Raw genomic sequence first — 27,721 nt, 5'->3', positions numbered from 1 at the left:
AACTCCTTTGTGTATCTCGGGATTCATATCTCGGGCCTTCAGGACTTGATCTGGTCCCTCAACTTTCATCCTCTTGCAACGGCCCTAAACAGGGACTTGCGAAAGTGGAGTCGCTGGTCCTTTAATCCAATGGGGTGCATTGCAGGCTTCAAAATGTTGTGCCTCCCCTGGTACATATATATTCTCGAATTTTCCCATTGCCAATCCCCCACGGTGGTTCAGCCCCTTGACACTGAAACAGATGTCCTTCTTTTGGGAAGATGGGCACCACCAAAGGGAGACCCTGAAGTCTCTTTTCTACGGTGGCCTTGGTATGACTGACATTAAAGGCCACAATTTTTGCTGCACATCTCTAACCCATCAGCGAATGGTGGGTAGGGGGAAGACCCCCACAGACCCTGTCTGGAGCTACACCTGCTGAGGTCTAAGGGGCTTCTCAGGCAGCTTTATGGAGACCAGTTGCCCTTAACGGCACCCTCCTGTACCCGAGTGGCGGTGCACTGCTGGAGGGCAGCTTTATGCTTAATCCGGGGGGACTGGCATCTGACTGGTATGACTCCTCAGTGGCGCCTGTCTTTGTGTTGAGTCTTAAGGGTTTGGTCCAATGGGACCAAATACAATTCACATATGTAGGGAACATTTGCTGGGGGGGGGCGAGGGTGGTTCTGTGGTCCTTCCAGGAATTAAGAGACCAATATGCTTTAGTCCCACGTGTAATTCTTTTGTTTCCTCCAGTTGCGCCATGCTTTGCAAGTTCAGCACCCCATGGATGTCCACATCCCTTAATACAGTACGTTAGACTCAAAACCTCTCACGTGGAACCTAGGCAAAGGAGACATATTAACAATTTCTCACTCACTGATGATCAATGCACTGGACGGGTTTACTTCTCTCTGACGGAAATGAGAGGGACGGGTGGGCGAACTAGATAATGATGACTGGAGGGAGGCATGCTTATCTCCAAGAGAACTGGCATTTTTATCACAACTGAGAATTATCCAAGTCCATCATCTTCATGCAACTGATTCCTCAAACCACCATCCCCACAACCCCCAAATCAGTAAAGAAATATTGCCCTAGTGGCCAAGGCCGCAAGTGCATGCTGTTCTGTCCCCAGTGCCGATTTCTACCACATGGCCTGAGACTGCCCAGATCCTGGGGGAGGTAAGTTTGGTTAAGTTTTTCAGGTAAGTAAAGCACTTACACAATCAGTCTCCTACGCATTGGCAGCCCACCATTGGGGGTTCAAGGCAACCCCAAGGCCACCGCACCAGCAACACAGGGTCAATCAGGTGCAGAGGTCAAAGGAGGGCCCAAAACACTTAGGCGCCTATGAAGAACAGGGGTGCTCCAGTCCTAGTCTGTTTACAGGTAAGTACCTGTGTTCTCGGGGAGGGGACCAGGGGGGGTTTGTAGAGAACTGGGGGCAGGCGGGGGACACACAAACCCACAAAACACACCCTCAGCAGCACAGGGGCGGCTGGGTGCAGTGTGCAAAGTAGGCATCAGATTTACTATTGAAAGCAATGGAGGGACCCGGGGGTCACTTAGGTGATGCAGGCAGGGCACAGAGGGGGATTCCCAGGCCAGCCACTGACTAGGATGAGGGCCGTCTGCTGGTCACTCCTGCACTGGTAGGTGGTTCCTCTCTGTCCTGGGGGCTGCGGGTACAGTCCTTGGTCCAGGCGGAGCCACTCAACAGGCGTCGCTGTGGGGGTGCGGGGGTCGACTCAGGGTGCCCACGTTGTCGTAGTCACTAGGGAGTCCTCTCTGTGGTGTTGGTTCTCCTGAACTTGAGCCGGGGGCGTCGGGTGCAGTGTGTGAAGTCTCACACTTCCGGCAGGAAGAGAGAGTTCTTTGCAACTTTCAAAGTTGTTGCAGTTTTTGAACAGTGCCGCTGTTCTCTGGAGTTTTAGTCCTTTAGATTCAGGGCAGTCCTCAAAGGTCGCTGGTCCCTGTCGGATGCATCGCTGTGCAGGTTCTTTGAGTCTGGAGACAGGAAGGTAGGGCTGGAACCAAGTCAGGTGTTGTCTCAGTCGTCTCTGTGGGGCTTTCAGGTCAGCAGTCCTTCTTTCTTAAGGTTGCAGGAATCTGATTTCCTGGGTTCAGGGTTGGCCCTAAATACTAGATTTAGGGGTGTGTTTTAGGTCTGGGGGGCAGTAGCCAATGGCTACTATCCTTGAGGGTGGCTACAGCCTCTTTGTGCATCTGCCCTGAGGTGAGGGGAGCACAACCCTATTCCTATTGGGGGAATCCTCCAAAACCAAGATGGAGGATTTCTAAAGGCAGGGGTCACCTCAGCTCAGGGCTCCTTAGGGGCTGTCCTGACTGGTAGGTGACTCATCCTTGTTTTTGTCATTATTTCCTCTGGACTTGCCGCCAAAAGTGGGGGCTGTGTCCAGGGGCGGGCATCTCCACTAGCTGGACTGCCCTGGGGCATTGTAACATGAAGCCTGAGCCTTTGAGGCTCACTGCTAGGTGTTACAGTTCCTGCAGGGGGCAAGTGTTAACCGCCTCCACCCAGTGCAGGCTTTGTTTCTGGCCTCGGAGAGCACAAAGGCTCTCACTGCAGGGGGTCAGAAACTCGTCTCAGTGGCAGGCTGGCACAGACCAGTCAGTCCTGCACTGAAGACTTGGGTAAAATACAGGGGGCATCTTCTAAGATGCCCTCTGTGTGCATTTTTTAATAAATCCAGCACTGGCATCAGTGTGGGGTTTATTATTCTGAGAAGTTTGATACCAGACTTCCCAGTATTCGGTGTAGCCATTATGGAGCTGTGGAGTTTGTTTTGACAAACTCCCAGACCATATACTTAATATGGCCACACTGTACTTACAATGTCTAAGAATAGACTTAGATACTGTAGGGGTATATTGCTCATGCAGTTACGCCCTCACCTGTGGTATAGTGCACCCTGCCTTAGGGCTGTAAGGCCTGCTAGGGGGGTGACTTACCTATGCCACATGCAGTATTTTGTGTGCATGACATCCTGAGGGGGATGCCAGGTCAACTTTGCCTTTTTCTCCCCACTAACACACACAATCTGCAATGGCAGTGTGCATGTGTTAGGTGAGGGGTCCCTTAAGGTGGCACAACATATGCTGCAGCCCTAGGGACCTTCCCCGTTCACAGGGCCTTTGGTACCACTGGTACATTTTACAAGGGATGTGCCAATTGTGGAACAATGGTACATTTTTAGAGTGAAAAAACACTGGTGATGGGGCCTGGTTAGCAAGGTCCCAGCACACTTCTCAGTCAAGTCAGCATCAATATCAGGCAAAAAGTGGGGGTTAAGTGCAACAGGGAGCCATTTTCCTACAACATTCTAAAAGAATTTTCATAGGGGTGACCTGCTTGGTGGAAAAAAGGCATATTGCCCATCACTGGAAGCAGCCTACACTCCCCTTGCTGACCTGGCGGAAGGGAGTTGACTGGTGTGCACACCAAGAAAAGCCAATATATGAAGCGCGGAGGTACCCCCAAAGAGATGATTAAAATATTGGGGAAGTGGTGGGCACACCATGGGTTACCAACATAGTGAAATCTTATTTGACATGATTATTTAGTTTCGATATTGTACTCCAGAATTAATATTACGGAATAATATTTATGTCGCAGTGAATGGTGCTTTCATTGTTAAACACAATGAAATTTAGTTACGAAAAAAAAATAAAAAAAATAATCAATGAATAGAGAGTGTAAAAGCTTTGTTTTATGACCACTTAACCCATGAAAAGAATTACTGGAATGTTGGATTATTCTTTAAAAAAATATTTCTTTATGAATAGGCTCAGTTAGAAAGAAGTGTGAGAATGGAAGTGAAATCAGTTCAAATTTGTATCATGCTTACCTTAACTGTTCTTTGCCTCAGACACCAATTGGTGAAAAGAAACCAGCATGTTTCATTACTACCTTGGATAATAATTAAATGTATTGGGTGTTGTAGGAGGCTGGACTGGCTTGTAGTGAGTACCTAGGGGCAGTTATCCCTTATTAGTGTATAGGGTGTCTAGCAGCATAAGCTGATAGATAATGGTAGCTTAGCAGAGCAGCTTAGGCTGAACTAGGAGACGAGTGAAGCTCCTACAGTACCACTTAGTGTCATATGCACAATATCATAAGAAAACACAATAAACAGTTATACTAAAAATAAAGGTACTTTATTTTTATGACAATATGCCAAAGTATCTCAGAGTGTACCCTCAGTAGGAGGATAGCAAATATACACAAGATATATATACACAATACCAAAATATGCAGTAATTAGTCTTAGAAAACAGTGCAAACAATGTATAGTTACAATAGGATGCAATGGAGACATATAGGGATAGGGGCAACACAAACCATATACTCCAAAAGTGGAATGCGAACCACGAATGGACCCCAAACCTATGTGACCTTGTAGAGGGTCGCTTGGACCATTAGAAAATAGTAAGGGTTAGAAAAATAGCCCACCCCAAGACCCTGAAAAGTGAGTGCAAAGTGCACTAAAGTTCCCCAAAGGACATAGAAGTCGTGATAGGGGAATTCTGCAGGAAAGACACAAACCAACAATGCAACAACGATGGATTTCCAGTCGAGGGTACCTGTGGAACAAGGGGACCAAGTCCAAAAGTCACAAGCAAGTCGGAGATGGGCAGATGCCCAGGAAATGCCAGCTGTGGGTGCAAAGAAGCTGCTACTGGACTGTAGAAGCTTAGGTTTCTGCAGGAACAACAAGGGCTAGAGACTTCCCCTTTGGAGGACGGATCCCTCACGCCGTGGAGAGTCGTGCAGAAGTGTTTTCCCGCCGAAAGACCGCCAATAAGCCTTGCTAGCTGCAAATCGTGCGGTAAGGGTTTTTGGACGCTGCTGTGGCCCAGGAGGGACCAGGATGTCACAAATTGCGTCAGGAGACAGAGGGGACGTCGAGCAAGACAAGGAGCCCTCTCAGCAGCAGGTAGCACCCAGAGAAGTGCCAGAAACAGGCACTACGAGGATGCGTGAAACGGTGCTCACCCGAAGTCGCACAAAGGAGTCCCACGTCGCCGGAGAACAACTTAGGAGGTCGTGCAATGCAGGTTAGAGTGCAGTGGACCCAGGCTGGACGTGCACAAAGGATTTCCGCCGGAAGTGCACGGAGGCCGGAGTAGCTGCAAAAGTCGCAGTTCCCAGCAATGCAGTCTGGCGTGGGGAGGCAAGGACTTACCTCCACCAAACTTGGACTGAAGAGTCACTGTACTGTGGGAGTCACTTGGACAGAATTGCTGGATTCGAGGGACCTCGCTCGTCGTGCTGAGAGGAGACCCAGGGTACCGGTGATGCAGTTCTTTGGTGCTTGCGGTTGCAGGGGGACGATTCCGTCGACCCACGGGAGATTTCTTCGGAGCTTCTAGTGCAGAGAGGAGGCAGACTACCCCCACAGCATGCACCACCAGGAAAACAGTCAAGAAGGCGGCAGGATCAGCGTTACAGAGTTGCAGTAGTCGTCTTTGCTACTATGTTGCAGTTTTGCAGGCTTCCAGCGCGGTCAGCAGTCGATTCCTTGGCAGAAGGTGAAGAGAGAGATGCAGAGGAACTCGGATGAGCTCTTGCATTCGTTATCTAAAGTTTCCCCAGAGACAGAGACCCTAAATAGCCAGAAAAGAGGGTTTGGCTACCTAGGAGAGAGGATAGGCTAGCAACACCTGAAGGAGCCTCTGACGTCACCTGGTGGCACTGGCCACTCAGAGCAGTCCAGTGTGCCAGCAGCACCTCTGTTTCCAAGATGGCAGAAGTCTGGAGCACACTGGAGGAGCTCTGGACACCTCCCAGGGGAGGTGCAGGTCAGGGGAGTGGTCACTCCCCTTTCCTTTGTCCAGTTTCGCACCAGAGCAGGGCTAAGGGGTCCCTGAACCGGTGTAGACTGGCTTATGCAGAAATGGGCACCAAATGTGCCCATGAAAGCATTTCCAGAGGCTGGGGGGAGGCTACTCCTCCCCTGCCTTCACACCATTTTCCAAAGGGAGAGGGTGTAACACCCTCTCTCAGAGGAAGTCCTTTGTTCTGCCATCCTGGGCCAGGCCTGGCTGGACCCCAGAAGGGCAGAAGCCTGTCTGAGGGGTTGGCAGCAGCAGCAGCTGCAGGGAAACCCCGGGAAAGGCAGTTTGGCATTACCAGGGTCTGTGCTACAGACCACTGGGATCATGGGATTGTGCCAACTATGCCAGGATGGTATAGAGGGGGCAATTCCATGATCATAGACATGTTACATGGCCATATTCGGAGTTACCATTGTGAAGCTACATATAGGTAGTGACCTATATGTAGTGCACGCGTGTAATGGTGTCCCCGCACTCACAAAGTCCGGGGAATTGGCCCTGAACAATGTGGGGGCACCTTGGCTAGTGCCAGGGTGCCCTCACACTAAGTAACTTAGCACCCAACCTTTACCAGGTAAAGGTTAGACATATAGGTGACTTATAAGTTACTTAAGTGCAGTGTAAAATGGCTGTGAAATACCGTGGACGTTATTTCACTCAGGCTGCAGTGGCAGGCCTGTGTAAGAATTGTCAGAGCTCCCTATGGGTGGCAAAAGAAATGCTGCAGCCCATAGGGATCTCCTGGAACCCCAATACCCTGGGTACCTCAGTACCATATACTAGGGAATTATAAGGGTGTTCCAGTAAGCCAATATAAATTGGTAAAATTGGTCACTAGCCTGTTAGTGACAATTTGAAAGAAATGAGAGAGCATAACCACTGAGGTTCTGGTTAGTAGAGCCTCAGTGAGACAGTTAGGCATCACACAGGGAACACATACATATAGGCCACAACCTTATGAGCACTGGGGTCCTGGCTAGCAGGGTCCCAGTGGCACATAACAAACATAGGGTTTTCACTATGAGCACTGGGCCCTGGCTAGCAGGATCCCAGTGAGACAGTGAAAATACCCTGACATACACTCACAAACAGGCCAAAAGTGGGGGTAACAAGGCTAGAAAGAGGCTACTTTCTCACAGTGTTTAGAATGTTCTTGGTTAAAACATGCCCTCTCGGAGCATGGCCTAGGAGGCCAAGATGGAGGTGGAAATCTAGCAGAGCTGCAAACGACCAACTGTAATCACTCAACATCCTGCCTGACAGCACCACTCGGGAACCCTACTTTTGAAACCTTACACCCCCCTCCCCCACAATCCCACCCCCACAGCTGCTGGGCCACAGTCGAATCTGCCTCTGGGTCCCTCCTTTTTGAGGTTCGCATCTTCGATATCCAGGGGTGCGGGGCGGGGGGGAACGTTGAAGAGTCAGGGGGAACCCTCAGCAACACAGAAAGCCCACAGAAGACCAGGCAGCACCCACAGGAGTCCCACAGGACGGGGACACTAAAGTCAATGAAGAGGCCCACGCAGCACTACAAAAAAGGCTCTCACACTGCCGGGGAACTACTCAGGGTGCTGTGCATCACAGGATGAAGTGCTGGGGGCTGGAGCTTCAGGATGCCTGAAGATCTCATGGAAAAGATGCCAACAAGCCTTGGCAGCTGCAAAGGACGTGGTGCACGGGGGTACTCTCCTGCATGGGCAAGCAAGGGTTTACCTTCACCCAAGTTGGACAGCTGGAAGAGAGGACTGTCAGGACCACTTCAGTCCACCACCTGAGATACAGGATCCACACAGCTCAGCAGGAGAGAGGATCCACGCAGCCGGTCATTGTTGCAGTTGGTGCCTGCAGAAGCAGGGGAGTAACTCCTTCACCCCAAGGGAGATTCCTTCTTTCGTCTGATGTAGGCTGAAGACAGGCTGTCCTCCGAGGATGCACTACCGGGAAAATGTTGCAGTTGCTGGAAGGAGCCTGAGTTGCAGGAGGCATCTTGCTTGTAGGGTCCAGATGCAGTTTCTTCTGTCAGAAGTTGAAGTGGAGGTTGCAGAGGATGCCTGCTGGAGTCTTGCAATCCAAATCTGAGGAACCACCCAAGAGACCCTAAATAGCCCTGAAAGAGGGATTGGTTACCTAGCTGGGTGACCATCTATCGGGGGGGGGGCTCGGACGTCACCTGCTGGCACTGGCCACTCAGATACTCCCAGAGTTCCCTGCCAACCTTGAATCAAAGATGGCAAAACCCACGGACCCTCTGGAGGGGCTCTGAGCACAGCCACTGGGGTGGTGATGGACAGGGGAATTGGTCACTCCCTTTTCCTTTGTCCTGTTTCGGTCAGAGCAGGGACTTGGGGTGCCTGAACCAGTGAAGACTGGTTTATGCAAGGAAGGCACCATATGTGCCCTTCAAAGCATTACCAGTGGCTTGGGGAGGCTACCCCGCCCAAGCCTGTAACACGTATTTCCAAAGGGAGAGGGTGTAACACCCCTCTCCCAAAGGAAATCCTTTGTTCTGCCTTCCTGGACTTGAGCCGCTCAAGTAACAGGAGGGCAGAAATTTGTCTGGGAGGTGGCAGCAGCTTGGGCTGCCCGGAAACCCTCAGAAGGCTGTAATGGCAATACTGGGGGTCCTCTAAGGGACGCCCAGAGTGCATGGAGTCATTCAACCAATACTTGCAATAGCCTTGGGGTATGATTCCAACATGTTTGATACCAAGCATGTCTATGTTCAGAGTTAACATTATGTAGCAGGACATAGGTATTGACCTATGTCTAGTAAATGCGTAAAATGGCATCCCCGCACTCCTGAAGTCGGGTAAAATGGGCCTGGAGCTCGTGGGGGCACATCTGCTACTGCGGCGGTGCCCTCACACACAGATACTTTGCACCCTGCCTTCTGGGCTAGAAGGCCTGCCATAGGGGTGACGTATAAGTGACATGATGCAGTGGAAAATGGCAATGAAAGGGTGCTTGCACCTATTCACGCAGGCTGCAATGGCAGTCCTGCAGAACCCTTTTCTTTGCCGCTCCCTACGGGTGGCAAAATATATGCTGCAGCCAATAGGGATCCCGTGGAGCCCAAATGACCTGGGTACCTTGGTAGCATATAGTAGGGACTTATAATGGGGCACCAATGTGCCAATTGTGGATTAAGTACAGAGTTTTGTGAGAGAGAGCATAATCACTGGGGTCCTGGTTAGCAGGATCCCAGTGAACACAGTCAAGCACACGGACATCAGGCAGAAAGAGGGGGTAAACATGCCAAGAAGGAGGGTACTTTCCTATAGCGGGGGAGTTGTCTCAAATTGTAATGTTGATTTGAATTGTTTTTCTTTTAGGTACTCAACCAAAAGCTCTCCACTGTATTGGCTCCTATTGAGGGGTATAGTCTTGAAACGCTCTACACTGTACCAGCCCTGTTCTTGGGAAACCTGGATTGGCCTCCGCACTTCTTAGCTTTTCTCCCTAATGGATAGAGTTATCTCCTGGAATGTGAATGGTCTTTTGGACCGCAAGAAAAGGTTGGTGTTCCTGTGATATGTCAATAGATACAGGCTGGACATCATCCTGTTTCAGGACACACACCTCTTAGGAGCTCAATGTCTTTTGTATGGGCCAGTTCGGGTATATTTATCACGTGGGCTACTCTAGGGGTGGCGACTATCTTGCATAGAATTTTTCCATTGGCAGTAACTGCCATTCATGAAGATTCCCAGGGGCGGTACGTGGACAGGGACGCCTAGAGGCCACCCAATTTAACTTGGTCTCCTATTATGCCCCCTGCAGCTCTTACAATCTGCACTGCGGGCAATCCGATCCTTGGTGTGGCGAGAACTTCAACACAGTCCCGGAACCCCACGCGAGACACATCTGAAACTCCATGCTTAGGGAGCCTTACTTCCTGAGCGGATTCTATGGGTCTTTGCGACGCCTGCCATTCATGGAACCCCATGCACCAATACTATACGCATTTCTCTGCAGCCCAAAAACGTGAATCTAGAATTGACCTTCTTTGGGTACCTGCATGTGACTTACTGCAATTATTTGTCTTGATTTTCCCAAGAGGCATTTCTTATCATGCCTCCCTTCTTCTTGAATGGGGTATTCCAGCTAACACTCCTCATCCGATGGGGAGATTCAACACGTGGCACCTGACCAACCCGGCGGACTTTGTGGATGGGGAAACTGCACACCTTTCAGAGAGTAGACGTACCCTCCAGAGTCGCTTCAAGTGGTAAATGAGGCATGGCGAGCAGTGACGGCAGGTGCAGGTGACAGAGTTGGAGTCCCAGATCCTCACTTTAGAGCAGCAGATAAGCAGACTGGGGTCAAACGAGACGAGCAGTCAACTGAAGATGCTAAGAGGTAAGCTGTGCCAGGTGTCTCTAGAAGAGGCGCAACAGTGCTGGAGGACCCAGCAGGTGTATACCTCGGGAGACAAGTCAGGCAAGCTGCTCTATTGGCTGGAAACCTAAAAGATTTCCAATAGGGTGGTCCCAGCCATTAAGGACTCCTCTGGCGTGCTTTGTGAGGAGCTACCAGTGTTCACTCAAACGTCTGCAGCCTTTTATCAGGGGCTGTGCGCTGCTCGCCCAGCTACGGTCAGTGAGCTTACACAGCTCCCATCCTTAAGGACATGCCTTTGCAGCCTTTCCCTTCCTCCTTGGCTTGAGAATTGGATTTACCATTGTCGGCTAAGAATTGGGCAGGCAATATCCGATCTTCAGTCCAGTAAGACTTCAGGTCCAGGCCGTTTCCCATTGAATTCTTTAAAAACGCTATTGAGATATCTTAAACCCTCATCTTCTGGCCCTCTATACGGAGGCGTTGAAGCTCAGCGCCTTTCCTCCGGGCCACGATATAGCCACCATTGTAGTTATGCCTTAGGCAGGACAACCCACAAACTGCTGCTCTTCCTATCACCTGGTCTCTCTTATCAACGTAGACATTTAAGATCATTGTGAAGACACTGGCAACCAGGGTGACTCTGCGCTCTCACCTACCGCATACAGCCATACCAGAGATGCTTCCTGCCGGGTTGGAGCACCCGCCACCCAATTCGGAGGGTGCATCTGTCCCTCTTCCAGACACATTGATTGGATTGAGACCTGGTTCGACTTCTTATAGACTTACAGAAGGCATTTTACATGATTTCCTGGTCATTCCTGGAGGCCAGGCTTTGGACCCACCTTTTGCAAACTGGTGGGACTACTGTACGGTGCCCCCAACACCCAGGTGAATGGAATCCTTTCATAATCCATAGAGAGACGCACCAGGTTTGCCTCCTGTCCCTGCAGCTTTTACCCTTGCCATGGAACTGTTGGTGTGCCTGAGGAGGTGGGATGCGCGGACTCAGAGCTGGTGATTGGGGGAGGGGTGGTGGAAGACCGCAACGCCCTTTATGAGGACGACGTCCTGCTTTTCCTCAGTGAGCCACAGATGTCAGGACCTAGATGCCTTGAGATCCTTCAACTCTATGCAGAAGCATCCGGCCTATGTGTTAACGCCAGCAAGTCCGCTCTGGCGGAGTTGTCTGGTGATGCTACTGGACGACTTTAGTGTTTTGATACTCCCACCAGAAGAAATTATTTCGTGTACTTAAGGATCCTTGTCTCCTGACTTCCAGATCTTGCCTGGGCACTCAACTTTCACCCCTTGGCATCAGTGCTTGATCGTAACTTATGGAAATGGGGCTGTCTGCCATTTAACCCAATGGGTTGCACTGCAGTATTCAAAATGATGCGTCTCCCCCCGGTATATAAACGTCTTAACGAACTATCCTCATCCTATTCCCCCCGAACGTGGTTACGACTCTGAACTTTGTGACTGACCTCCTTTGAGCAGATGGGCACCATCAGGTAGCTTTTTCCTCAGCTCCCAAATCACCATTTGATCGAGGCCTTTGCATTCCAGGTCGCTACAGACATTATGTCGCAGCACACCTGGTTCCGGTGAATGAATGGTTCGCAGGAGTGGGATGATCCTCCATATCACCTAGAATTGCATCTTCTGGGCTTTGATGGGCTTCTTGACCTGATCTATGGTGCCCCCTCCCCCCTGCTCTCGAGCAGGGCATCCTCCAGTACCTAAGCACCGCTACACTGTTGAAGAGTGGCCTTGTGCCTTATTCAATGGACTTGCCGCCTTACAGTTAGGACACCATTGTGGCAAGGTACCTGGCTGAGACAGGTAGAACACCTCACAGGCTTCTCCCACTGGGACTACATAGGCATTACTTACTTGGGGAACTTTCGCCAACGAGGGTCCCGGATGTCTCTTCAGGAAATGCAGGACCAATATGGCCCATCTCATTTGTTTTTTGTAATCCTTTTATTCATAATTTCACAGAAATCAGCCCCAACAGTGGATAAGAAAATCACACCACCTTTTACACTGTACATTAGTCTGAATTATCTCTATAATCTCTTCTTCTTGGGCTTGTATCCAGACGGTCGAGCCACCCGTGTGGACCCCTGGAACTATGACTCTGGGAAGTCAACTTGACTAGTGTTCTGCAAATATTACAGCTAAGTATTCCAGAAGGTCCAAATTCTGTCCCATTTCTGAGGACAACTTTGACCCTTTTAGATTGTTCTTTTGGTCATCATGCACCGGTCCATATCTAATTTCCATTCGACTATTCTCGGTACAGTCTCAACTCCCCAGCATTTGGCAATGATTCGCTTAGCAATAGTTAACCCCAGTGTTACCAACATCCAGGCCCCACGTGTGAGAGTCAAGTCCCCCTATATATTCAGAAGGCACCATTTTGGCAAGGAGGCCAAGGCAGAACCATTAACAGTACAAAACCGCCTGCCAGTAGGCCTTGATTTTCAGGCATCCCCAAACTACATGGTAGAAGGTGCCTACCTGATAACCTCTTACAATTAGCCGTTGAGGTTCCCCCCATTTTGTATGGAATTGTCGGGGAGTAGTATGAGCTTGTAGTAGGTTTATTTGTATTAGTAGGAGTCTAGATGTGAAAGCAGTCCCTCTGGGAGGGGGGCATGGCTTGCACCAAATCTGTGTCATCCAGGTCTACCACGTCTTTAGCCCACTTTTCCCAGAGATGTGTTAGGGTATCGGGTTAATTGTAAACTATTTCCAATATGTATTAGGGAGATGGTTGTGTATGTTATACAGCTGTCAAGCAGACTATTTCCTAAGGGTGATGAACAGGGAGTTGTGTGCCTTTAGGTACTACAGTAGTATAGTGCATGGTGTACTTGTATATTTCTGCAGGGGCCAAGTTGTATTCTTGGTTCATGTCTGCAAATGAGAGGATCCCTTCCTGGTTCCATACGGCTCCCACCTTAGAAATATCTATGAAGTCCAGGCCTCGAAAAATCTACTCGACCACTCGCAATGGAGAGTCATAATTGATCAGGTCGAGCCATTTTTAGGACTTACTCGCCCCTTCTGGCAAGCTGACAAAGTACAGGTGCGCTCTGTTCAGTCAGAAATTGGAGGGGCAATAAAAATATGCCTTTAAATCTTGTTCTTATGTGGCATTTGCTCTGTGTTCACAGACAGAGGTCAAAAGTCAGTTTGTCTTACAATTAATTTTCCTTCTGACTGCAGAGTTCCAGAACTTTGTAAGGTGAACTGTGTGACGTGCTGTTTGAAGTGTAACATAAAGGGATATGTGGTGTCAGGCCTTTCTAAACACACAACCTTTAAATGACTAAGTCAACTATACAAACATTTTAAAATATATTTCAGTAGTTGTGAAAGCCCATTTTTTTTGTATTTCTGTGTTATGAGAAAAATATTTGAATAGCATGAAAACAAGTCAGAATACATTACGTGTCGATGTGCAAAGGATATATTTTCTGAAACCCAATTTTCACTGATTAATACACTGTATAGTTTTATTAGTAAAGCTGCAAGTTAGTGGAAAGGTTTTTGGACATTTCTCTGAAATGTACTGTGTGTAGATGACAATATGCTACGACACAATGGTTTAGTAGTAGATTAACAGCAAGGGCCAGATGTATCAAAGGGTTTTACCCATTCTGTGTCAATGGGAAAATGCTTTGATACATATGGCCCTAAGTGTTTAAACAAACTAGGAAAAACACTCCTGCCCAGATGTCAATGCTGTTAGTAAACTAAAATTAAGCCATGGTTCAGGTGTCACTTATATGTAGGCTAGATTCTTGTGAGACATGCAGCAAACTATAGTCCACTTATTCAAACAAAAGGTTTTATTGTACTGCAGAAATGCTGAACTCACATATTTGAAGGTGCAATCATATGTGAGAATGAAGAAAAAGATGACTGTAAACTATTTGCCTAGGATCACACAATTTGAGACCTGTTTACGGGTCAAGTATATTACAGTTAGGTCGAGTGGATTATTTAAGTTACTTGACCTGCAGATCTATTAATATTTTTATGATTTTTCGAAGCCTTAAGTCCCACCCGGCGAATCCAGGAAGGTCTCCCAGATAGCCCAGTTCCTCTGTGTTCCATAAGGGTGTAGCAAGCATTATTTTCCTAGACCAACCTAGATATCAGTTGGTCTTATGCTAGATCTGGACCGTTATGGCTGCAGGGCCTTGGAGTTTCAATCGTTTTGGGGGAGGGGACCATAAAGAGCTCTCTGGTGGTCCCCTGGTTGGAGGTTAAGGTTTTCCATGAGATATACCACATCTTCAGCAGAACCATAGGCCCAATTATTGACAGTGGTCAGTTGAGCAGCCCAATAATATTTTAGAGTGTCCGGTAATGCCACTGTCCCATCATACCAGCCCTGTCAGAGTTTTGATTGCGCTATCCAAGCAGGGCCACTGTTTCACAAAAACAGCACCACTTCTTTATCGATAGCTTTAAAGTACTTAACGGGGACAGGGTATGGTGTGTTCTGCAACACATACAGGAAGCTGAACAGTGACATAATTTTAAATAACACCGCACAACCTAAAACCGTTAGGGGACGTGTTCTCCAGTGTTGGACATTCCGGCCTTTCAAGATGGCCTATCTCACATGAAATTCTTCTGCTATCTCCAACTACGTCATGCCAGGCTGGCTCACCTCACGGCGAACGTGCAGATTGCTGAATGTAGCCCTTTGGAGGCAAAACTTATGATGGGATGATGGAACGACTAGGCAGCAGTGGCGATTGAGCGATTTCAGTGCTCTATTGCTCCCTAAGGATCAACGCGCCAGACCTTCTCCTCTCCCTCAATTGTAGATGGTAGACCTGGGTGAGTGAGCCAGATGAGGAGGACTGGAAGGAGGGATGCCTGGCCTTGAAGGAGCTGGCAATTTCCTTGCACCTGCAGATAACACCTGGGGCCCCGGGAGGTGCTCATGGTTCTCTTGGAGAGAATTGATGAGTTCCGCTCTGATTTTTATCAGTGTGACATCCTTGGTGGCCAAACAAAATATTGCTAGACACTGGAAATGTCCTGAAGCCCCTTCCAGAACATATGGTCTGGAGGAGCGGTGTCGACTGGTGTGCACACCAGGAGCAGCCAATTTACATGGCTAGAGGATGTACCTGTAAACATGAGAAAATATGGGGGAAATGTTGCATTTACCACGGATTGCCAAGTTAATAGGCAAACAATGCTAAACGACTGCGAATGTTCGATGCTCTGCTCCAAAGTTATCATCATGTTATCTGTATGTAAATCTCAGTGGATGATGCTTTGTACTAATAAATCCAATAAAACTTCGTTATTAAAAAAACATGCCATCTTGACGGAAGCTGACCTGAAAACATCAAGCCCCAATTGGTCAGAGCCAAAGATTATCTACCCAAGTTTTATAATTTGTGCAGTATTCAATGTCATAAAAGTGTATTCAGGCTAGACAGATGGAGATTCAACCCTTTCCCGGAGGGACCTTTTTTCTTTGAGAGACAAGCTGCCACAGACTGGCAGAGAGGCTCTTGAGAGCAATTCGACTGACACATTTTGTTATATTTTATTTTCTGATGCGTCTTGGATTTATTCGGAGACCAACTATGTCCTGCCTGAATCTATTTCTGAGAGATTCTACTGAAATTCTCAATGAGATGCTTTATTAGAAAAATATATATGGTTTCACATCTGACAGAACACTCTCAGGGTAAATTAATTTCAGTAGAACCCATAAAGTAGAGACTAGATCTTTATGGGACAAGTTATATACTTTGTTCTGTAATTTGCAATGAGATAAAGGATTTGCTACAAAGGAACTTGGGGCCATATGTACAAACACATTTTCCCATAGACACAGAATGGGCAACACTGCTTGGCACATCTGGCCCTAGATGAACTAATGGTATAATAAAATCTTGAAATTGAACTTAAACTCATTATTGACTCTGGTCAAACTGAACTGAATGTTCTTGATTTATGAATGTGCAGTTCTTAATCTCATTTACAATGTACCTCAAAGACAACACCTCTAGGGCTCAGTAGAGGTGTGGAACCTTTATATTCCTGAAGGCTCCCAATAGCCCCCAGGAACTTTGTTAAAAACTAAGTTTTATCAGTCGCACAGCTGTTGAATGTGCTAACATAAATCAATCGGTCATCCAACTTTTGTGTACATTTGACTGGACCCTTAAAGAAAGATGTGAGAACTAAAAAAGGGTCAACCATTTGTCCCTGGAACTGTACATGATGATACAGAACGGCAAACATAAGAACGTCTTTAATGCTTGCACGATGACTGTGTTTTCACACCTTTTCACTGTACCAGGGTATGAGGAACTACAAGGAACACTTGAAATTATGCTCCACCGTTTTAGGACACAGCTTGTTGACACAGCATAAATATTTCCTCATCAGTATCAAAACCTGAACTGGGACAGAAACCCTCAACCTTCTCAAAGCCCAGACTCTAGTAACCAGTCGCTGTGGGGGTGATTTCTACAGATTTGTCTTCTGTGCTGCCAGTAAGGACAATCAAAACAAAATACTAATGAGCATTCATTAGTCCATTGATACAAGACAAGTGGAATGCATACCTCCAATGGTGTTGACAAGTGTGTTAGTTAATTTCAATGCCTTTTTTTTAGGTTGAGCGTGCAAGCGCTCTGACGTGTTGTAATCTCTCTGTGGGCTTTTAACCACGCCCACCGCATGCCTATCACTATCACTCATGCATGAGCTTGCCTTTGTTATCATTGGTAAATGCTTTACGTTTGTCCCTCCACTGGGCAATGTTGTTACCCCCCCTTGGCCATCAACCCTGTTACATGGATTAAAGAAAGTTTGCCGAAAGGTTTGGCTGAGAGCAAACTTTTTTCCTTTTGTGTCTCTCCTTTGTGCTCATGCCGGCCGTGGCACTTTGAATTGACTTGCTTACGTCAACCGTTATACTTTTAATTTTCAATGTATTTGGCAAGAAAAGCCCAGTTAGGAATTTACAATGCTAACAGCTCTAACTCGAGCAAACACAAGACCCATTGCAATGCAAATGCTTGTTTTTATACATGTGTAATTCCAGCAGTCAGGAACAGGGTATTCTCCTCAGGTCTGTTTTGATACAATCCTTGATGCTTGCAAACAAGTTTTGGGCTTGCTGAGGAAACAAGCAGCCCAATAATCAGCAGTGCAGGTGCCTGATCATTGAATGTATGCAATATTTATCAATGAATAACAGCTATATGTCTTAATATGAAATGTTTAGTACATGAGTCTTCTACAGTGCATAATTCCATAACTGCAACCATAAACAAGAATCATCAGAAACATTTCAAGTTAAATATGAAAGCCATGTCTCTTAGCATATCAAAATGGATATAAGAGAGGAGCCCTACGTCTTGACATCTTTAACAGTTTTCAAAATCCCAAAAGGTGTAAAATGACATTATCAAAATAATGAAAGACAAAAATGTGAGCTCATTAGTGTAAGGAGTGTGCCATTACTCCTTTAGCAGTACTTTATTCTTAACAGAGCCTCTGCTTTAGTTTTTCCCCATCTCATTATAAATCCTGTGAGGCCAGCTAGGATTCACATGATACCACAAAAGATCCATTCACTGGATGTTTGGAAGGGCAGGGCTGAAGCACATCTTTGCCCTCAAAACTGCTCATTACAACATACCAGCACAGATTCATTAGTGTAGGAGTTTATATTGGCCTTAAACTATCAGAGCATCACATGTTCAGTGGAACAATGTTAGTACCTTATCCCAAAAGAGCACCAACCCCTGCAAGAGCTGTCATACATATTGGAATACACATTGCAATACACTGGGCCTACCACAAATAATTCAAGAATCAATTAATTTCTTAGCACTTCGGCCACAAAAAGCCAAAACTGCTCACTTACCCAAAAGTCACAGTCCTATACTATCTCAAAGTAATAAATTACTAATTGGTATGCCTCCCGCCCTATTTCCCACTAAGTGCATAGGACAACAAGCTAAATTACAGACAAATTGGGAGCACAAAGACCTTTTCCAATTCAGATAGCATAGTCTACGGGCACCAAAAAGAATTATAAATACAATACTTGATTGAAACTCTCGGACAAATAAAAATCTGTTTTAAGAATACTCAAATACATGCCTAGCCACAAGTAGCTAGCCTTCAAATTCCTTAATGAAACCCTGGGGCACATACAGACAAATTCAAGATGCAAAATAACTTTCCTCACTATGGCAGTTCCAAGTACAAAATCACTCTATTCATTTGCCAACTATCCTTTTTTTGTAGCAATGTTCTTCCAGCCAACACGTTTTGGTGCAAAAAATGGATAGTTAAAAGAAAACTCTTCCGGCTGGAAGAAACAAACTTACACCGCTATAAGTTTAACCAATGGACGTCTAGAAGGCGGGCATACAATTTAGGACTTTCATAGTGATAACTGGTACATGTTCACAAATAGCCATCACTTCCAAAACTAGAAAATAGCCATCACCTCCAAAACTGGATACTGAAATGTACTTCATGCAGTAGCATGGACATAACTATTTCGTAAACAGGTATCCCAAATTAAGCTCAAAGTTTCAAAATATTTACAGTTCTGTGAAGTAATAGATAGCATCTTCAAATCATATTAAATGATCATCTCGACACATTGTAATGCCTTAAGAAGCAGAAATCCTACAGAAAAAACTGTGAAAGCACTGAAAACCATATTCTCACTTAGCAATCAGTACACTTTGAGGTGCTTATAGCCAATACACAAAACATATAAGGCTCTAAGGTAACAAGCCAAATATTATTGTAATGTTGTCATACTTAGTAATTCAAAGACAATCATAGTACGCTCTAAGGTACTCCTATTTAGTAACCCAATCGGAACAAAGACTCAAAGGAACAAAAGCCAAAATAATTTTAAGTCAAAGACAATCTTTAAAATATATATTTTTTTTTAAATACAATATCAGAAGATCAGTTTATAGCTATGGGAAACAAGTGAGAAACAATATCTGCATCAAACACACTACAAGTGTAAATGGCATTCACCCCGATCACACTTAAAATTACATACACTGTTGGTCATTGCATTATATGGATGAGTCACATCTACACCATGTTAGTCTGAATACAATTAAAGTAACCAAAGTTAGGTGCCATATTGAATGAATTTTGAATTCTATGTCAGGACAAGAGGCTCAGATTATGCTGTCTCTTCCTTTACTGAACTTTCACAGCAGCCAATAACAAACTTATAAAGAGAAAAACTACATTTCCCAAGAAACACGTTATCATGTCACATGCACCAATCACATATTGTGACCTAACACCATAAATACTCAGACCCCCAATGTCATATCCTCTTTCTTTGCTGATTCGCAGCAGATAAGTGGCATTTTTCTCTATTCTTACATTTTCTATGTTACTACTGTTATTTGATATTGATTGAAAATAATTTAGTGTCGCGATTTCGCGCGCTTTAAAGGCTTTGTTTTGCATAGTTTATGCCCGCGTTTTTGTTTACTTTGGTGGAGCAGGAGCACTGCGCGCAGTCAGTTTTCCTTGTCATTGTGTTTTGCCGGCGCGTGCGTTTTTACGAGCCGATCTGTACCCTTGAAGTTTCCCATGCAGATTGGCTCGTGATTTCAGCGCGCTAGGGCAATTCTGTTTGAAAGGAGCCTACAGGCTGGAAAAGTGTGTCCCTGACGCCCAGATAACAGATTATCTGGGTTGTAAAATAATATTAGTCTTTGCCTAGAGTGATTTTCAGGCAGCTCCCTCCACTCATTATTTAAGGGCTTGTTTTTTCCTTTTTTTGCCTGAAGAGGGTTTTTTTCACTCCCCCTAGATATTTTGTTACTGGCAAACTTATTGCTATGGTGCAATGGAGTGATCAAGATGCTGGGTACTACCCTGAGGATAATGACAATCAACTTGAAGTTAATTTAGTCGAGGCACTGAACTCTAGAGTGCAACAGTCTGTAATTGATGCCTTGGTGAGAGCGTTAGGTCCCTTTTCATGGCAATTGCTAGAATACGCCCACTCTCAAGGCTGGGTGCCGGATACGTCTCCTACTACCCCTGAAGGGAGCAACCCTCAAGTAGCCTCCAAATCTAAGACTAAAACTAAGAATCTGACAAACGAAGATCCCTCGGAGGACATTCATGCGGAGGTTTTTGCTAAACTGCGCAAGAAGCGTATTGCTGAACATAATTACAGCACCTTGAATAATTCCTCCACTTCAGGAGACTCCACTGATATAGATTCGGATGACCTTACTGTGCCAATCCCCAGTAAGAAGGCAAAAAAGCATTCCACTTCTCATTTGTTAGATTTCGACCCCTCAGAAATCGTCCACCCTAGGTCCTCTAACTGGCTTTCATCTGCAGACGTGGCGCAGTACGTACATGAGAACCTTAGGAAAAGTTATGACAAGGAAGTTCGTACTCGCCTCAAGACAGAGTGTCCTAGACCTGATTTAGAAAATAACGTAGCAGACACGCCAGAGATTGATCCAACCATGGTTACCTTTCTGAAAAAGTTTTCCAACGATCCTAAAAAAGGTTTGGATAGGTCTTGGCGTTCTTGTCAGTATATACTACTAGACATGTCAGGCCCTCTGACTAAAATCCTGGATTTAGCGGCAGTGTCAAAAGAATCAGGCATACCAGTAGATACAGATGTCTTACTGGGTTGGGCTCAACGTGAGCTATGCCAATTATGTAATACCAACTGCGCAGAAAATCTATTCTCATGCACATGGATCCGAAACTGGATTTAGCAGCATCTGAAGCAGGTCCAGCTGCTGAAGGCCTCTTATTTGGATCTTCTTTTATTAAAGAATAAGCAAAATTTGTTCCACCTTTTCCACCCTCGACAAAGCACAGTTGTCCCTTAAAAATGTTTTTAGACGAAGCATTTTTGTCAGGGCCGGACGTTATGGTGGACGAATGTCTGGCCGGGGCTCCTTTACCAGTCCCCAAAATTACTATCCAAGAGGACGTGGTAATCGGTCAGGTGACCAATCAGATGCCACCTTTTACCCCACTAGACACAGAGGTGGTAGGCCTAGATTCCGCAGAGGACAACAAGGAGCGATCAAGGACGCCTCCTACGCTGGCAAGACTCATTCACCCTTCTCAGGTTATTCTTGGGGGGGGGGGGGGGGAAAGAGTAGGTCTGTGTGCACAGAATTGGAGAAGGATTTCTGGGCATCCTTGGGTTCTTCAGACGGTATCCGGTTTTCATCTGGAGTTCATCAGTACTCCACGTCAGTTGGCCCCTCCTCTTCAAATGAATTTTTCCCCTAGAAAGGCAAAAATTTATAGATTCAGAGGTGCAAGCGCTATTAGACAAAGGTGCAGTATTTTTTCAACCCCACACCCAGCTGGATTTTGCAATCCCATTTTTGTCGTAGACAAAAAAGGGGGAGGTCATTGTCTGGTTCTGAATTTGAAAGACTTCAATTCTTGGATTGTGTACAGACACTTCAAGATGGAGGGGATTCACATGTTAAGAGATATCTTAATAGAAGGAGACTGGATGGTAAGATTAGATCTAAAAGATGTGTACCTTTCAATTCCAATTTTTCCTCCCCACAGGAGATTTCTTCAATTCCAATGGAAGGCTCAATGTTTGGAGTTCACAGCTCTCCCATTCGGCCTATCCTCAGCACCGTGGTGCTTCACGAAGTTGTTGAGACCAGTAGTGGAGACTTTGAGAACCAAAGGGGTTCGCTTGATCATTTATCTGGACGACATCTTATTGATGGCATAGGACCCAACAACTTTACAGACCCATTTGAATTGGACAATCAATCTATTACAGGAATTGGGTTTCCTTATCAATGCGCAGAAGTCATTGTTGAATCCAACTCAAGTGATAAAGTTTTTGGGTTTCAAGATCGATTCGCTCCAAGCTCAGTTGATTTTTCCCTTGTTAAAGATTTGCAATATAAAGAGGGAATTGAGGTCATCCCTATCCAGTCCGACTATCTCTTTAAGACACATTGCTCGGTTGGTGGGACTGTTAGCTTCATCCATTCAGGCAATCTTCCCGGCTCCTCTTCACTATCGGGCTCTGCAAAGACTGAAAATCAAATATCTGAGACAAGGTTGGAGTTATTCAACCTTGATCCCGTTGTCCTCGGAGGTCAGGGAAGAGATTCAGTGGTGGCTTCACCACATGGAAGCTTGGAATGGCAGAGCCATATTCGGGTCCCAACCAGAGGTGGTGATAGAATCAGACGCCAGTCAATGGGGTTGGGGAGCCCGTTGCGGATCGGTGGTGACCGGGGGCCGCTGGTCCTTGACAGACCAATCCCTTCACATCAATTGTTTGGAACTCCTAGCGGGATCGTTTGTGATAAAGAGCTTATCCCCCCCTCAAGACAGACTGCTGCATTCTGCTAAGGATGGACAATATATCAGCAGTGAGACATGTCAACAAGCTAGGGGGAACAAGATCCAGAGTTCTAGCGGAAATAGCCAATGAATTCTGGCACTATTGCTTGAACCACAGATTGGTAATTGTCGCAGAATATCTACCGGGAGCGCAGAACACTGTTGCGGACTGGAACTTCAGGTATCTGAAGGATACCAGCGATTGGAGGTTAGATCTGGTTATCTTTCTACAAATAATGCTGGAATGGAGACCTTGCGAAGTGGATCTTTTTGCGTCTCGCCTCAATACCCAGATTCTGAGGTTCTTCAGCTGGAGGCCGGACCCTCTGGCCTCAGCAACGGATGCATTTCTATAGGATTGGTCCCCTTTTCGGGGCTACGCTTCCCCTCCGTTTCTATTGATTCCCAGGGTTCTGTCTCAGGTTCGGAGACAGAAGGCAGAATTGATCCTGGTGACTCCTGTTTGGAGATCTCAACCCTGGTTCCCTATTGCTCTCCAATTAGCGTGCGCCCCTCCATTACTCATCCCTCCTCGTCAGGACCTATTATTGAGTCCGGAGGGCCTTCAACATCCTCTGATCTCATCGAGGACTCTTACGTTGATGGCATGGATGGTTTCAGGACAAATTGGAAAGTCCCAGGCATTTCGCAGCAAGCTGAGAACTTTATCAAACAAGCCTGGGCTTCTAGCACACACAAGAGATATGCTTCTGCTTGGCGCAGATGGACTAGTTGGGGTAATGGAAGGAATACCAATCCCTTGGAATCAAGTGTTGATTTGATAATTAATTTTCTAGCGGAGTTAGCCTCCTCAGGGCTAGCCTATAGGACAGTTAATAATTTTAGATCAGCTATTTCGGCCGGACGTAGACCTATTGTTTGTAAACCAGCGGGCGAACAACCAATTATTTGTAAGTTATTGAGAGGTATTCGCTTTTCTAATCCACCTCAGGCCAAATATAGCATTTTGTGGGATGTAAACGTTGTTTTAAAATTTATTGATGCCTGGCCTAGTAATAGGTTTCTATCTTGTAAACAATTATCAGCAAAGTTGATCATGTTACTCTGTTAGATTTCCTGTAAATGAGTTTCGGATGTCAAGGCCTTGGATTTATCTGGTAGAGTATATTCTCCTGAGGGTGTTACTTTTTCCATTTCTAGAAGAACTAAGACTAATTGCAGGTCAGTATCCTATCCTTGGTATCCGGATAACTCAAAGTTATGTGTAGTACAATGTTTGAAAGACTATGAGTCGGTCACTGAGGAGTTCAGACAGAACATGAACGGCCAGTTATTAATTTCCTTACAGAACCCCCTTAAACCAGTCGCTTCAGCCACTCTTTCGCGATGGGTTAAATGGTTAATAAATGAAGCAGGGATGAATACCGATCAGTTTGGAGCTCATTCTGTGAGAGGAGCTATGGCTTCTAAATCATATGGTTTATGCTCTAGTTTGCAGGATATTATGAAGACAGCGGATTGGTCTTCTGAAAATACTTTTTGTAAGTTTTATTTTACACCTGTTGTTGATGTTGCCTCTATTGTTATTAATCAGCTTTTAACTAGCATAATCTGAGCCTCCGGTCCTGACATAGAATAAAAACAAAATTCTAGCTTATGCGTCAAGAATTTTCAATTCTATTAAGGACACGAAAGTGAGGATTATCCCGCCTGTTATAGTTATTGAAGGTTATATTCATGTATTTTCTATATAAAAAAAGAAGTATGCCCTCCCTATGTTCTAGATGTAATACTGTTTATAGAAATTATTCTGCTAAAATATGACACTGGGCGGTATTATTTAAATTTCGTTTTTTATAGGATCTGATCAGAAGAATTCCTGAGATCTCTTCAAATTTCGGTGGAGAAAACTATTTGATTTCCTTCCCATCGTAAGATGTATGGTTTGGCTCGTTGCCAGTGTGGAATGATTCTTCAGTCTCTGAAGTTTTCTGAGAAATTTAGGATTCTACTAACTTGGAGGAAGTTTGTTTCATTTGTTGCAGGACTATCTGTTGGACAAAGAAAGAGGATATGACGTTGGGGGTCAGAGTATTTATGGTGTTGGGTCACGATATGTGATTAGTGCATGTGACATGATAACGTGTTTCTTGGGAAATGTAGTTTTTCTCTTTATAAGTTTGTTATTGGCTGCTGTAAAAGTTCAGTAAAGGAAGCGACACCATAATCCTCACCTCCGTGTCCTTAATAGAATTGAAAATTCTTGACGCGTAAGCTAGAACATTTTTTATTACAACATATACTACACTAATCTCTCCCTACTTCAAGATTGGGGGCGGGGAGCAATGCCACACTGGACTAGTCTAACTAAGAAGTGGTATATTGGTACATACACACTTCTGGACATTTAACTGCATTGCTATATCTGCCCACTGACTAAGAATGGTGACATATTAGGATAAAACCATTAAAATATTAACACACACACATATATTAATACACACAATAATTAGAAGAATAATACAAAGAGACATTGTTACATGTAGAAAGGTTAGATTGTCAAGCAAAAAGATAGAGTGCCCAAACAAATGTTTAGCATGTCATACATAGCAATGAAAGTTCAACTCATTTGAAATTGAAAAAGAGGTTCAATTTTCAAAAACAGAGTGCTGCCAATATCACACGATCTAGTTAGTACAAGTAAAACAGCCTTTCATGGTAAACCTAACTTCATAAGTTACAGTCATTTCTTTATGCCTCTCACAGACATCTCTTTTTATGAACCCCTTCACTCAGCACAAGAAATCCTATGTTAAAAACTACGCCCAGGCGAAATGTCCTTCTTGCCAACATAATCTCACATAATTTCATACATTTTGCATTAGCCTTGTTACACGAAATTTAAAAAATAACATGCTGCATAATTTACACAAAATTTTAGCAAAGAAAAAATTCAAACACACAGAGGGACACTACTGTGACAATGTAGTGGGACTCTTCTTGTGTTTCACTTTCCTGGTCACTGCTATAAAATTGTTGTATTTCGTTATCTCCATAATTGCAATTCTTGCCTTTTTACGTAGAACGCAGTTACTTCAATAAAATATATAATGAACTAAGATCCTGCTTCTGTATGTCTTTGCATGTATGAGACTTTCATATCTGAGAGAAAGAGGTACGATCTGTTCTACCACGACTTCCCTGAGGAATCTGAGGTGCCATGTGATAGGCTTCCGCAAATTACTTCTACCTTGTGTATTGGTGAGGTGCTGCTACCTAGTCAGAAAGGTTAGGCAGACAGTTGTCACAAAGTGTGGGAATCAGACTCAGTCCCACATACTTGGTGGCGCTGCCACCAAAAATCTAGCAGTCTCATTACTACAACAAGAGTCTACACCTCGTCCAACGCTTGCCAACATAGAAATGTTTTTTCTCCTTTAACATACATTTCATTTTAGCTTGCTTTTAATAGGAATCGTTGCAGGTATAGTTACTTTAGCCGTATGGTATATTTTTATGAATTTTGGCACTCTCAACCAATGAGGAGGGTGTCGTGAAGTTATTTTCAAGTTTTATGTGGGCGAATTTTTGTAACTTTAGTTTGCAGCACTTCTGTTTTTGCCCTTTTAAAGCACAAAATACATCCATGTGTGCATTTCTAGCTAAAATATAGCGCTACATGACTGCTGTGAGTTCCACATACATTTTGCGGAATTTCCATAACTAAGCAAAAGCAAATTTGCCAATATCAGGGACCCCTAGTTAACTCGCTCACTTCATATGCACAATGATAGCACTCACAATTGATTTACACCAAGGATGAAACACACTTCCTGTGTTTATACAATAGTTCCAGTTAAATAATTCGATACCACTACATTGCAAACTCTTCACTGAAATGGCAGTAAAAGCAAACGTTCTCCAAGCTACAGAACGAATTACTTAAGCACGCACATTGTTCGCTATAGCACACCTGCACTTGTGGTGCTAGAACGAAAACAAGCTCAGATTAAATTAATTGTTAAACTCCGACTGGCCCTCTGAATCTGCTACCGAAATCGAAGTGCAAGCATTCTTTACCCTCCCCGCGCTACCCAACACATTCTGCACCGTTCAAAGCTTGTCAAAGAAGACCCGCTGTCTCTCCTCACAATAAACAGAATTCTGAATAGTTTCACCTTGCCCGTTTACGTGCACGATTCTGAACTACCATATACACCAAATCTGTCTAGGCGATTTTGCTCCCCACCTAAGTTCACATGCTGGACTTCACCGCAGAAAAAAATCAGCCTGTGACTTCTGATGGGAGGAACAGCATTGGACTGAAGAGTGCAGGAGTTACGGGAGGGGCACCTGTCCGTTAATTACAAGGCCTGTCCGTGCATTCAGCCTGATGTCCACTGTCCGTAGCTGATCTTCTAACGGATATCATTTATCCGTGATTTTAGCACTTCCGGGTCGCTAACAACCAATTGCACGGCTGAACATATTCCGGGAGTGTTCTAGGAGTGGACGGTTCTGCTAATTTGTAAGGTGATCTGGGATTGGAGCATTGGAGGCACCCAGGGCTCCATAAAGAATTTCAAAGTGCTGATTGGCTGTGGAGTCCGCACGCGTCTTTGCCCACTGCGTCCACTTTAGAGTAGGTGGTGCCGCCCATCTAGGAGAGAGTGGAGATTTATTTGGACCTGTTGGAGAGCTCAGATAGTCGTAATCCAGACGGAGATACCTTGTCTCTGGTTGGGCAAGCCGGGGTGTCGTCTGTTGGTTTTTTTGTGGGTTGGAGGGCGGGGAGGAGATGGGAAGCAGCGCGGAGTACAGTCCCACGTGATGAGAGTGTGCGATTGTTTGGCAACGTCACGGTCTGTACCTCACTGACAGTAGAGCAGACCCGTATTGTCTATGCCTTTAGGACTCAGATAAGGTTGTTACCTTTTCTAGAAAACAGTACGGGTTATTTATTTACGTTTTGATTCCGAAAAGGTCCTGCTAAGATAATCAAATAGAAGTTTAGGTAAAAGCGTCCATGTTCCATTTTAACACGTTTAACTATTAGTAATGGGTCATTAAGGATGCTCTATGGCATATTTTAAAGTGCCATTTTTTCTTGTATTTGCTCCTTTAAACTAATACTGGCAAAACATAAAAATAC

The 27,721-nt window shown here is 45.4% G+C and overlaps 1 protein-coding gene across 2 annotated transcripts in view; it reads right to left on the bottom strand.

The window, feature by feature from the left end:
* PABIR2 (PABIR family member 2) overlaps positions 1-27,003 on the bottom strand; it is a 217,075-nt gene extending 190,072 nt beyond the window's left edge. Inside the window, exon 1 of one of the 2 annotated variants that reach the window (XM_069212491.1) lies at positions 26,819-27,003. The gene's annotated coding sequence lies outside the window, so the exon portion shown is untranslated. The remainder of the gene's footprint in view (positions 1-26,818) is intronic. The other variant, XM_069212489.1, reaches the window with a different exon arrangement.
* Between the last annotated feature and the right edge of the window lie 718 nt (positions 27,004-27,721).

The sequence above is a fragment of the Pleurodeles waltl genome, chromosome 2_1, assembly GCF_031143425.1.
Source record: "Pleurodeles waltl isolate 20211129_DDA chromosome 2_1, aPleWal1.hap1.20221129, whole genome shotgun sequence".
Classification (NCBI taxonomy): Eukaryota; Metazoa; Chordata; class Amphibia; order Caudata; family Salamandridae; genus Pleurodeles; species Pleurodeles waltl.
Note: the sequence above shows the minus strand (reverse complement) of the source record. Positions and strands in the feature narration are given on the sequence as shown.